We start from the raw sequence: 13,490 nt of genomic DNA on the forward strand, positions 1-13,490 counted from the left end.
GAGTTTATCATTTAGCGTTGAAATTGCTGAGGTGGATAACTGGGTAAGAGTGAGAACAAAATGATTGCCTCAGGAATGAAAGCACCTTCCATTCCTGTTACTTCAGATCCTCCCTTTCCAAAAAATGTCTTACTTGTGATTGCAAAAATTTTAACTGCTGCTGTAGACAAGTTCAGAGTCACAAATAGAAGGACTGGAAATTGAAAAAAGGATCTCAGAAGCTTATGCAATCAAAAAGGTACGATTGGATATATTCATTGCAGTTAAACCAGCAGTTTGGGAGGATCTCCGACCAAAGTGTTTGTTTTGTGCTGTATGATTCTGTGACTCTTTGTGGGATATACATTAGGAAAACTTTATTAGTTTGCCAGAGGCATCCAGAGAGGAGGGAAGGGCCTTTTGTTTTGTTCATGTTTTGGACAACGAGGCTCTTGAGTGAAATAACCATGCCAATGGCATCACACTTTTTGCCCCAGTGACTCTACCCCACCCTCTCATTGGTGCCTGACTATGGCTTCGACAATTTAACTTCATTTACTCTAAGGTGCCGCCTACCGGGGCACCTTCATCCCCCAGGTGCATCTCGGGAATGGCTACTGCTAGTGTTGGTGCTCCTGACATTCTCCGATTTACTTGGAAACTCTTGGGGTGAAGGGTCGCTGTCTTGATAAAATGCAACCTAGAATCGTATTTCCTGGATATGAAGGCCACCCTCCATCCCCTGAACCCACCCACCCACCCAATCTGTTCATCTCTATGTGGGACCACTGCTTTGTCTGAGAAAACCTGACCATTGATGATTGCTATGAGGCTGTACAAATTAATCCTCCCATTTTAACAACAGATGGCAGTTCATCAAACAAATCGCAGCTGATCTTTTGGTCATAAATTCAAAATTATATCTTTCAGTTGCCATTCATTTGATGGTAATCTATGGTATCACTTCCATTTGAAGACTGGATAGATTACTGTGGGTAAACCCACGTTTACTATCACCATTAAAAACTTGCTGTAGACAGCTACCACGAGGCCTACTCAGCTACAAGGTTTGAGGGAGAAAAGGTATAAGTGAATAAGATGATAAGGATCAAAAAGAAAAACATGACTCTAAATGGGAGCTTGTGGAAGTCACCAACTTCACCTTCTCCCACTGCATAAATGAACCAGCACTGTTCTCTTCTCATAATGACGCAAAGCTTTTGCCCATGGTGACTGATACCGGCTAAATGTTAAATACTCAGAAATAAGAGGACACATTGTTAGGAAGGTGAGCATTGCCTTTCCTCCCAGTGCCCATGCCAGCAGCCATCTTGTGTGAGCATGTTAATCTGCAATGTGTGGGTGTCTGGTGTAGCAAACACTGCTTGGTGTTTGTGCTTACCACATGGTTAAATGCCTTGCCCTATCCTAGCAATGCAGTGTTCTCTCAAAAAAAACCCACCACAACAGGATATTTAGAAGGAGTATTTTTTAGGGTGTTGTCAATTGCCCTTCAATGAATTAATAACAAGCTAATAGAGAAATGCTGTTAAGATTTTTGCAGAACTGCTCTGGATTTCTTTTTGGAGGGGTGACAAATCGAACTTCCTGGCGATCACTTGCATCCATGTGACAGTGGCATTACTGGTCGATAGTCTTTCTGCTTCAAGAAGGGCTAACCTTCTTTGCAAATGCTGCTGCAGTACCAACTCTGAAGCAATTTTGTTAAATAGAATACCATGTTAGGAGTGGACTGAAGGATAGTGGGCTTGCTGATCTAAACCCTGAGGTGCATTCAGAATATCATGCACTGTGAACGAAGGAACAACATGCCAAATTTTATAATCAATGGACTATTCATTAAGCATCATGCCAGCTTTAAGGGGCAGAGGTAAATTGAAGAGTGGATGAGACTATACCTGTTGACCACATAACAGACCACAGAGCATTTTCGTGCTGCCCATGACAAAAGTTTTTCTTTGTGACATTGAAATCATATTTAGAGGCAATATGGCTCTTTCTTCTCAACTTTGTCCTATGAGTGATGTGCTTTGCTTGGTAAAAGCACATTGGAAATGGGGAATATGCATGGAGCAAACTTTTCCAGCCATTAATTTAAATAATCACAAAATCATGTTCACTACAAGCAAGCAAATTTCATCTCCTGTACATGTATTGACAAATTACTCTTATTATTTCCAAATATTTGATGAGAAGAGTGAGAGTATAATCACAGAATTACAACAGCATTTAACGTGCTGCAAGCCAGCAGAAAGCATTGTAATGTTTCTTATATTCAGAGATGTTAATGAATTTTATAAAAGTTAATCACACCTTCGCGTTTCACCTCCTGTTCCTACTTTGCAGAAAAGAAGAGGAGAAACAATTCATGTTATTCTTAGATCAATGTGTTGTAAGCAATAGCACAGCAATGAGAAATGCTAAATCTTGCAAGGTGGATGGTGAATAATTGTGCTGCCTCAGTGTCACTTGCCCCAGGCTGGCTTCCCGCTAGGATTTCTTTCTTCCAACCATCAGTGTTGCTAGTTGATTTGTGACTACAGTCACTCTAGCCACCTAAAGGGTAGAGTTTAGATATTACATGCAAAACACATCATTCAAAAAGAAGAAATTGCTCTTGAGTGTATTGCCAAAGTCAATGGCACAGCCATGCTGAAAGTTACACATAAGGTGTCTGTGATTCTGATACACAGAAACTTTGCGATGCAAATGCGGAGAGAATGACCTAGTGGCATTCCCACTAGACTATTAAAGCAAAGATCCAGGTAATGTTCTGGGGGCCCAGGGTTGGAATCCTGTCACGGCAGATGGTGGAATTTAAATTCAATAAAAATCTGGAATTAAGATTCTTACAATGGCTATGAAACTATTGCTTATTGTGTTGGAACAATTCTGGTTCACTAAGGTCTTTAGGGAAGGAAACCAGTGTCCATGCTGGTTTGGCCCACACGTGACACCAGACCCACAGCAAATTGATAGATTCTTAATTTCCCTCCAGACAATTCACCTCTGGGCAATCAGGGATGAGCAATAAATGCTGACCTAGTTGGCGAAGCCCACATTGCCATGAACGAATAAAAGGAATATCCTGTCGTTATACTCCTGTGATTGTCTTCCAATTACGGGTAGAAGAATATGACAGATAGGAGCAGTAATGATAAATAGGATTGATGCATGAACTGCGATACCTTGAAAAGTAAATGGCTGTCCATTTAAATCTGTTCAACAATGTAGCACTTTAGAAATTTTCATTACATTATGAGCCTGCACAATGTTTACACTCGATTATGCACTCTCCAGATTTGATCAGTCGATCGGAATTAGTGTGGAAGTTATCTACGAACTGTTTGACAATGTTGTCTTGTGAAGCTTTCCTCGTGAATGTACTTCTGATAAATCAGGACAGATTCTGTATATGCCTGTGTCATCCTCATGGGAGGGAGAAACTATTTGGGTCTGAGGATCGGATTTCGCTTCCAATCATTAATTAATAGAGATGTAGTATGCATGCAGGAAGTGAGCCAGGGCCTGGCTGGCAGAATTGGGAATTTGCTCTCAGAAGTCTGTCAGTGGCCTCCTTTCTGAGGAAGCAGTGGAGTGCCACAGTTGGCTGAAAGTGAAGGCTTCAAAGGTGTGCAGAGGTGAGCATGGGAAAATCCAGCTTTCGCTCGTGATGTCTCGCAGGTTGTGTTGCAATGATGGGACAGTAATGATCTCCTGGAATCACTTCTTCAACTGATGCACAACTTGCCTGGAAATGTCAGTTCAGAAAGCAAATAAGGGAGAGGGTTAATGCCGTAAAAACAAGTGCGAGATAATTGTAAGCAGCTTGTTATACGTTCAGTCAAGGCATGGCCCAGTCTAAATGTCCCATTAACTGCACCATCAGGGAGATTACCTGCAGTGTCTCTTTTTGCAACATTCTTTAATTCCATAGAAGCTGAATTACACATCGCCTGTGAGATGAACTAATCCTGCACACAGATCTTTTGATACTCCAAACCCGATAGGTTTGTGTCTGACAAGCTATGGTGTGGATTTAAAGGAACTACCAAAGCTAAGGTGAGAAATCGTCAGGACCTTGCAATGCTGTCTAATCTGCTTTGTCACTGGCCATTATTTTCATTCATGTCCTTGCAGGCAGAGGCTGCTCATGGCTAAGGAAGGATACAGGATATATATGGGCCCGCTGTACTGAAGCATCTCACTATGAATGAGGAAATCCCAGACGGAAAAAGCCAGTAATACTTGTAAATGAACATACTGGATGTACTCAAGTTCTATTTTTGGTATATGAGGTGTGTCAGACCAGTGTGTGTTTGCAAATTTTACTGTTTTTTCCTTTCTGGTCATGGCACTTTCCTCAACTAGACAGGGATTCAATGTGAGCGCTAGCTTGAATGAGTTTAAAGTTTTAGAACGACTACTCAGCAAGTATCCTTCTTTTGCCAGGATCATCCATATTGAGAGTAGGGATGAAAACCTTGTTTAAATAGCTCGCTGGAGAACTGGTGAGAGACCTGTAGTGACTCTTCTTGAGAAGGCCCACTAAACCACATGCCAAACAGGCAGTGGTGAGACCACTTTCCCATGGAACTGGGGGACAGACGTACTGCCCAACAACAGTTGCTAACCATTCAGCTGTTGTAGCAGTGCCATGAGAAGGGTGTTGCTGTTCCCAAAGGGATCCTGATATTGTGTAGCACTTGGCATCTTGGTGACCATCTGCACGATGGGAGCTCCAAAGCCAAAGCACAGGGTTCTCTCCCGCACTACCCACAGGGATCCAAGGCTGAGGAGAAACAAGCCACAGGTAGGTTACATGTGGAGGAGAAAGGAGGGTGGGGTCAGGATTGCTGGGGTACTAGCATAAAAAGCAATGAGATAGTTGTCCGTGGTCACCCTCTCCCCCACCCTCTTCCTGACGTCCAGTCTCTTGATCTGGACTTTGATCGAGGCCCTCCTGTCACAATCCCACTGAGCTGACCAGCAGCCTGTACAGATTCACCTTGATGTGCCACTTAAGGACCTCAGTTAGTGACAGGATGGGATGGTTGATCATGAGTGGAGTTGTTCAGGTACACCACCATTCTGCCTTATTAACGACGCTTCCCACTTCCAAGCTTGCCCTGAGTGAGAACAGAGCATCCTCCCCTCAGGTTCAAATCCTGGAACCAGGGCCTCCATCAACTTCTCAGTATGAAAGCTGTGTGGCCTGACTCACCTTACAAACCACTCTCTGTGGCATGTGTTGTAAAATGCTTGTTCCTCTCTGAGGAGCTCAGAGGAAGTGGCACCTTGGTTTCAACCATTTCACAGCACATAATTTCAAGCATTCCACATGCTCAAGCTCCTACACAAATTTAACAAAATGTACAGTTAATGAGTTTGCAAAAGGGTCACTCGGTAAAGCAGAAGCCACAAGTCAGAAAAAAAAGTCAACTTAATATCAGTAACAGATGAATGATCAAATGAGGCTGCAAGATCATACCATGGGCATTGATTGATCTTCTATCGTGTCTTTCTTTAATAGGGGATTAATGCAGATTCAGAGCCTCCCTTGAGTAACGTGGCACAATGGTGAATGTGTAGTAATGCATTCCTGTTAATAGGGCAGCCCTGAAACAGTGAGTTCCTGACATTGTGTATCAAGTGGCTTCTTGGTAACCATCTGCACAATGGGAGGTCCAAAGACAAAGCACATGAATCCATGAATTGCTATTGCTCAGTAATGGGAAGCTCTGTCTGTTAGATTTCACACAAGGTAATCATTTGGCAAATGCAGTGAAAATAGGCTTCACCCACATCACAGGCAACTTATGGATAGCTCTCCTACAGACCAGTGGACTTACAATAAACAATCTCCTCTTAAAGAGTTGAGGAAAACAACCATTTCCCGCAGGGTTCTTATAAATGTAAGGCAGAGTCAGGCAATCCAGGCACTGTGCTGTTGAATGCCTCTGGCTGTTGCAGAGATATTACAGGCTCCCACAACCAGAAAGACACCACCCACACCCTCCCCCTCCTCCAGAACTTCCAATTCCCCAGTCCCCAACACCTCATTTTCACCATGGACGTCCAGTCCCTATATACCTGCATTCCTCATGCAGATGGCCTCAAGGCCCTCCGCTTCTTCCTGTCCCGCAGGCTCGACCAGTCCCCCTCCACCAACACCCTCATCCGCCTAGCCAAACCCGTCCTTACCTTTAATGACTTCTCTTTCAATTCCTTCCATTTCTGACAAACAAACGGGGTGGCCATGGGTACGCGCACGGGCCCAAGCTATGCCTGCCTCTTTGTAGGTTATGTGGAACAGTCCCTCTTCCGCACCTACACTGGCCCCAAACCCCACCTCTTCTTCCGTTACATTGATGACTGTATCGGCGCCGCCTCTTGCTCCCAAGAGGAGCTCGAACAGTTCATCCACTTCACCAACACCTTCTACCCCAACCTTAAGTTCACCCAAGCCACCTCCAACACATCCCTCACCTTCCTGGACCTCTTCGTCTCCATCTCAGGCAACCAGCTAGAAACTGATGTCCATTTCAAGCCCACCGACTCCCACAGCTACCTAGAATACACCTCCTCCCACCAACCCTCCTGCAAAAATTCCATCCCCTATTCCCAATTCCTTTGCCTCCACCACATCTGGTCCCAGGATGAAGCATTCCACTCCCACACATCCCAGATGTCCGCATTCTTCAAGGGCCGCAACCACCCCCGTGCAGTGGTCGAGAACGCCCTTGACCATGTCTCCCGCATTTCCCGCAACACATCCCTCACACCCCACCCCGGCAATAGCCGCCCTAAGAGAATCCCCCTCGTCCTCACATACCACCCCACCAATCTCCGGATACAACGCATCATCCTCCGACACTTCCGCCATCTACAATCCGACCCCACTACCCAAGACATTTTTCCATCCCCACCCTTGTCAGACTTTCGGAAAGACCTCTCTCTCCGGGACTTCCTTGTCTGCTCCACACTCCCCTCCAACCCCACCACACTCGGCACCTTCCCCTGCAACTGCAGGAAGTGCTACACTTGCCCCCACACCTCCTCCCTCACCCCCATCCCGGGCCCCAAGATGACATTCCATATCAAGCAGAGGTTCACCTGCAGATCTGCCGATGTGGTATACCGTATCCACTGTACCCCTTGTGGCTTCCACTACATCGGGGAAACCAAGTGGAGGCCTGGGGACCGCTTTGCAGAACACCTCTGCTCGGTTCACAATAAACAACTGCACCTCCCAGTCGCGAACCATTTTAACTCCCCCTCCCATTCCTTAAATGACATGTCCACCCTGGGTCTCCTGTTGTGCCATAATGATGCCACCTGAAGGTTGCATGAACAGCAACTTATATTCCGCTTGGGAACCCTGCAGCCCAATGGCATCAATGTAGACTTTGCAAGCTTCAAAATCTCCCCTTCCCTCACTGCATCCCAAAACCAGTCCAGTTTGTCCCCTCCTCCCACTGCATCCCAAAACCAGCCCAGCTTGTCCCCTCCTCCCACTGCATCCCAAAACCAGCCCAGCTCGTTCCCGCCTCCCTAACCTGTTCTTCCTCTCACCTATCCCCTCCTCCCACCTCAAGCCACACCTCCATTTCCTACCTACTAACCTCATCCCGCCTCCTTAACCTGTCTGTCCTCCCCAGACTGACCTATCCCCTCCCTACCTGCCCACCTATACTCTCCTCTCAACCTATCTTCTCCTCTATCCATCTTCGGTCCGCCTTGCCCTCTCTCCCTATTTATTTCAGAATCCTCTCCCCATCCCCCTCTCTGATGAAGGGTCTAGGCCCGAAACATCAGCTTTTGTGCTCCTAAGATGCTGCTTGGCCTGCTGTGTTCATCCAGCTCCATGCTTTGTTGTCTCGGATTCTCCAGCATCTGCAGTTCCCATTCTCATCTGTCACTATAGTCACCTCAAGAGAGTTCCAGCACCTCACAGTCACATTGCTTCTTTCACCTGTGATCATTTCACTCCAACATAAAGCTGAAAGTAGGGCAAGCATGTTATATAGGCTTTAAAAGACCAGAATTGATAATAACATTTAGCACAATGCGAATTGAACAAATTTAATCTTTATATTTCCCATTTGGATAGTAATCAGTGTTATTGTTTTCAGCTGTAGTATGTTTGTTAGCTTTTGCATAGGACGGAAAGAGAAATGCACTCTGCTTCTGCATGGGGGTTCTAACGACATCATTTGCCTTGCAAAGGGTAGTCCTGGTTTCCTAACAGTTGCTTATCCATTAATTTGGCTTCTATGCATCTTGAGTTATTTAGAGTGGGTTAATTTTATGACTTCCAGTTTTAGTGTGACATCTTTAGGAAACAATTGAAATGTATCTGTACTGACCTCGAAGAAACGTACAACAATTTCTTAACATTTCTATTTTCCTCTTCAAACTTTTATGAACATTTTTTCCTATAACACAAGTGAAGAGATATGAGGTGTACCTGCAGTTTGGGTTACAACACATGTAACTATTTGTTTACACAGTCCTGAATCTCTAGTTCTGTTCTAGTACTGGAGTCCTGGAAGGTATGATTGACAAAATGCTTGCTACATCTATTCCCAGCTCCATTCTGGTTCTGAGGTATGAAACATACATCCTTACATTTTGAAGAGGCAGTGGGGGACACTTGTTTTCATGAGGCAGGGAGGAAACAGCTTGCAATAGCTTGCTGCAGCACAAGTAAACCGAGGATTTTCAAAATGTAAATAGAATACTTGCCACTAAAATTGTAAATCACCCTGTTGTTTGCATTACCAGATACGAGGAATATACAAGCATGTCTTAATTATTACTAGCATGTAAATCTAAGATGGTATGCTATGTGTCGTTACAGCTCAGCCTCCTTGAGGGTGGGAAAAGAAACACGTATTAATTGTAATTATATCCTGCCCAGATCACAGTGTTTAATGGTGAAACTGAAGTCCAAGGAGCATGCAAATTGCCCTGTACAGGAAATATTGCTGATCTTGTCCAGCACCACGAAAATCTGTCCTATAATCTTTAATTGGATAAATTACACCATGGTTGAACTTTAGCCTGCTGAGATGTCACAGACATGCCAGCTTCCTTCAGGCTGACCAGTCATTTATCTTTTAGTTTGACACACTGACTGCAGTTTTTAATGCCATAATGAACATGCTGCTCAGAGATCAAAAGTGGCCTTATTATCATTCAAGGATGAGTTAAAAATGAAACACGGAGACTGCAAAACCTGTGATAATCAGCTGACTCTCCTTGTTGGAATCAGTATATCATCAAAAGTCACCAGATAATGCACCTGATGAAGTTTGAAAAATCTAGTCATCTTTGATGTAAAAATGTATATGGTGATGATGAATCAAAAATAGAAGACAATTGGGTCACAGGAAAGTGGAAGAAAAGTGTGTCTAGGGTCCATATTGGGCAAATACCTATCCTGGTGATACTTGTAAGCTACTTGTAAAATTTTGTGATGATTCATAACTTAAATCAAACTTATCAAGGGATCAAAAAGGATCAAAGCATACCTGGTAACCATTAGGGATTGTACTGAATTAGTTGAACATTTTACAGAAGTTGATTTTGAAAGCAGGAATAGAAAATCTCATGATTAACAACTGCACAGTTTCAGTGCAATTGTGGTCTCAAGAAAACAGAAACACTGACATACATCTTCTAGCTCCTATGGGAACAGATCTGAATAAAGATTCCAAGAGAAAGGAGCTTGGGAATCACAACGCAATTCCTAATTTTATTGTTAACTGAAAAAATGCAGTTAGAGAACAAGACCAATAAAGTTTGAAATGACTCTACAAACAATAATATAAATCAGTTGCCAAGAAAACAGGTCTCTGAGGCCTGTTGTCAAAGCAGGTCTCCGAGGCATGTTCTCATTGGCCATGTGGCCTGTTTTACGAATGACCCTGTTTTGTGGGAAGAGTATCAGCCTTAATAAAGCCTGTAATATTTGATAGGTTCAGGCCCCTTTTCATGGTATATACATTGTGGAGCTCTGTTTGACTTCTGAAAAGGAGCAGCATGAGGCTAGGAGTGGGAGAGGGAATTAGGAAAATGGCCTCAACAATTCAGGTGAGCAATATAACAATTATATCCAAAATATAACAAAAGATGGAGATGAGAAGCAAGAAAAGGATCATTGCAAGACAACGAGAAGAGTTGAAAAGCATCTCCATACATAGTGGAAGAGTATTTGAAGTGTTTATTCACCTTATGTCTGCATAGAGCACTGAAAAGCTGGATATTCTAATTACACTACTTATTTTCTTGAAAGCTGGAATGGTCTGCTCTGAACACCATTGGAATTTCCGATTCCCTCCGCTGATACAATGCCTGTCCTACATTGCAGAAGTTAATATGGGAAGGAAGAAAATCAAAGTGAATTTGCATGTTTTGTGTTGTGTTGTTTTTATTTATTGCAAATATATATTTTAATTATAAGTAATTATCTTTAAGTACATGCAAAAAAAACTAAAATAGTTCTGTACAGTCTTTGCAGAGAAAAGAATGCAAACAGCACATTAGAATTTGACATTCTTCAGAGCTACCCCGCAATTTCAAAACAAAGGCATTTTCTGCTCATGCAGGAAATTATTTATATTCATTTTGAGGCAACGAGAGGGTCTGAGAACTGAACGGACCCCTATTAAACTTTGGTAGAAAGATCTTAGAAGGCCATCTTTCCCCACTACACCTTGGAGACAGCTGCCCCAAGCTTTAGTGGCCCAAGCATGTTGTCCCGAGCCCTATGTTTCATGTCACTTATTACCTGATTTTAGAAACCACTATAAACATTAACATGCTATGCTTTTCACTTTTGGAAACAATTTTATATGTGTGTTATTACCAGCTTTCATAACACTAGTTCAGAAATGTATTACTCTTTAATTTACAATCAATACTTGTGCTAACTCTAAAAGATAGAGCAAATGAAAACCATCAGTTCTGCTCTCCATGTATTTTCCTAGCTGTTTGTCTGAATTTAAAAACACACGCATGGTGCATAGTTAATAAGAAAGGCTTTCCTAACCACTCAATCCCTTCACCAAATGATAGATTTCCAAATTGAGTCTCAAGCAAGAGTCACAATTAGTTCATCTCAAAGGCGCAGCAGAGAGGAATGCCCTCTCTGTAACATTTAGCTTGTTCTGTCATTGAAACATTGATGAGGCTAAACTGAATTACCCTGGTGTCAGAGATACAACAGCACTTTGAGAAGCTAACTTTTCTTTGCCTGATTGACATCCTTTAACTGTGACAATATACGCAGAGGTGGCAGTGAGAAGGGCTCTGCCTGTGAGATCCTTCATGTATGCCCGGACTCTCTGCACCACCGCACGCTGCCCTCGAAGTAGCTGTGGAGGGGATGAGACTGTCACACAGCTCCTTTTGGATTGTACCTATGCAAAAGAAGCCTGGAGAGAAACGCAGTGGTTTTTGTTGAGTTTCATCCCGAGCACCTCCATGACACAGGACTCTGTGCTCTAAGGTCTGTTTTCTGCGACGCACACTAAGGCCAACATCAGCTGTGCCTGGAGGACCATCAACACAGTGAAAGATGTACTTTGGTCTGCCTGAAACTTGCTGGTCTTCCAGTTGAATGAGTTGACCCCGACTGAGTGTTGCAGACTGGCACATTCCAGGGCCAAGGGCTACGTGCTGAGGGATGCAATAAAGCTTGGGGCAGCTTTTGCTAAGACGCAGTGAAGAAAGACCACCATGTAAGGTCCTTCTGCCAAAGCAAAATAGAGGGTCCATTCAGTAAACGGGGCCTGCTGATGCATCAGCTAAATGCCTAGATGTTAATTGTAAGTATAGAGAAAGACGAACGCCAATGTTTTTTTTATTCAATGTAAGTAATGACAGTATAGATCAGATTGGCTATTTTAACTGTGTATGTACATAAAGATTTCCTTCTATGAATAAAGTATATTTTTGCAATTAAGAAAACTGTGACAATATATGCAGTGCTGCATCTGATGACTTTGAAGCATGCTCTCTGCCTGTTGTGACATTAGTTAGTTCTTCCTACCTAGATTGTCTCCCTGAAATACTTTGGGTCCATGCTGCTGTAGGAATTCATTTCTCCTTTCAGAGGTACAGGCTGCCTTTAAGTAGAGCAGATCCTCTGTGAGATACTCTGCACTCTGTTTGCAGGGACAATCTAATTACGCTCCTTACGTATTTTTGGAAAGTTCACGTCCACTTTCCACTAGGTGTTTTGGATTGTAATCAGAAGCAGGAACCCTGCTGATTTTTTTCACCTTCTAGTAAAGGGGTTCTGAAGGGACACCAGACAATGTTTAACACAGAGGTTATCATTGCAGTGCAAGCTATTGTCTTAATATGTGGAATACTGCCTTATAATAAAGCCACAGACTAAGAACAATAATGGCATATTACCTTTTTATTGCACTTCAAATGCCATAAAACATACCGAAGCATTTCACAGGAGTTCCATCAAGCAAAATTTTTGATGAAACCCCATTGAGACTATTGAGTCAAGCGACCAGAATGTTGGTCAATAATATATGTTTTAAGGAGTGCCTTAAAGGAGGAGAGAGAAGCAGAGAGGCAGAAAAGCTTAGGGAGGGAATTCCAGAGCTTGGTTAATACAATCAATCCAGCTAAAGGTATTCCTCAAGGAGGGTCCAGAACTGAAACATCAGCTTTCCTGCTCCTCTGCTAGTGCCTGGCCTGCTGTGTTCATCCAGTTCTACACCTTGCTATCTTAGACTCCAGCACTGGCAGTTCCTACGAAATGCCAGATAACAGGTAACTTGTGCATGTGGGCATTTTTGAAATTCTGGCTCACAGTGAGGAAAAAGCAACCTTACAAACAATAAACAATTAAAACTAGAAATAAATGAGAAGATGACTGAGATATGAAAATCCTGCTTCAGTTCGAAAAATTCCATAAAATCCCACAAAGTGGTGAGAAATTACAAGATGTCTCACCCTGGAAACAGCTTCAAAAATACCAAGGATTCAAACATTCCTTCATCCTCCACTGTGCACCATGCAGTGCCGTGTGGGATGTGGCAGTAAAATCTGGACCCATGCCTTACGAGTGCAGTCTCACCTTTTCTCCACCAGTTTTCTATTGGTGTGGATTGGGTTTATGGCTGTTGTGGAGAACTTTGTAAAGTAAGATCTTGGATGTTGAAAGAAGTGAAAGAGAAATTGTCTTTTCTATGGCATCTTTCACTATCTATGCATATCCCAAAACATCTCACAATGTTACAATTCCCAGAACAATTAAGTACTTATGAAATGTTGACATTGTTGTTAACGTGGGAAATGCAGCATCCAATTTGTATATAAACTCCTAAAAGCAATAATGTAGTAATGGCCAGATAATCTGATTTTAATGATGTTGATTGAAGGATAAGTATTGGCAGTTAAGCAGGGATAACTGTTCTTATTATCAATGCTGTGAACTGTTTTTTACTTCCACCTGAGAG

The sequence above is a fragment of the Stegostoma tigrinum genome, chromosome 9 (genome assembly GCF_030684315.1).
Source record: "Stegostoma tigrinum isolate sSteTig4 chromosome 9, sSteTig4.hap1, whole genome shotgun sequence".
NCBI classification, from domain to species: domain Eukaryota; kingdom Metazoa; phylum Chordata; class Chondrichthyes; order Orectolobiformes; family Stegostomatidae; genus Stegostoma; species Stegostoma tigrinum.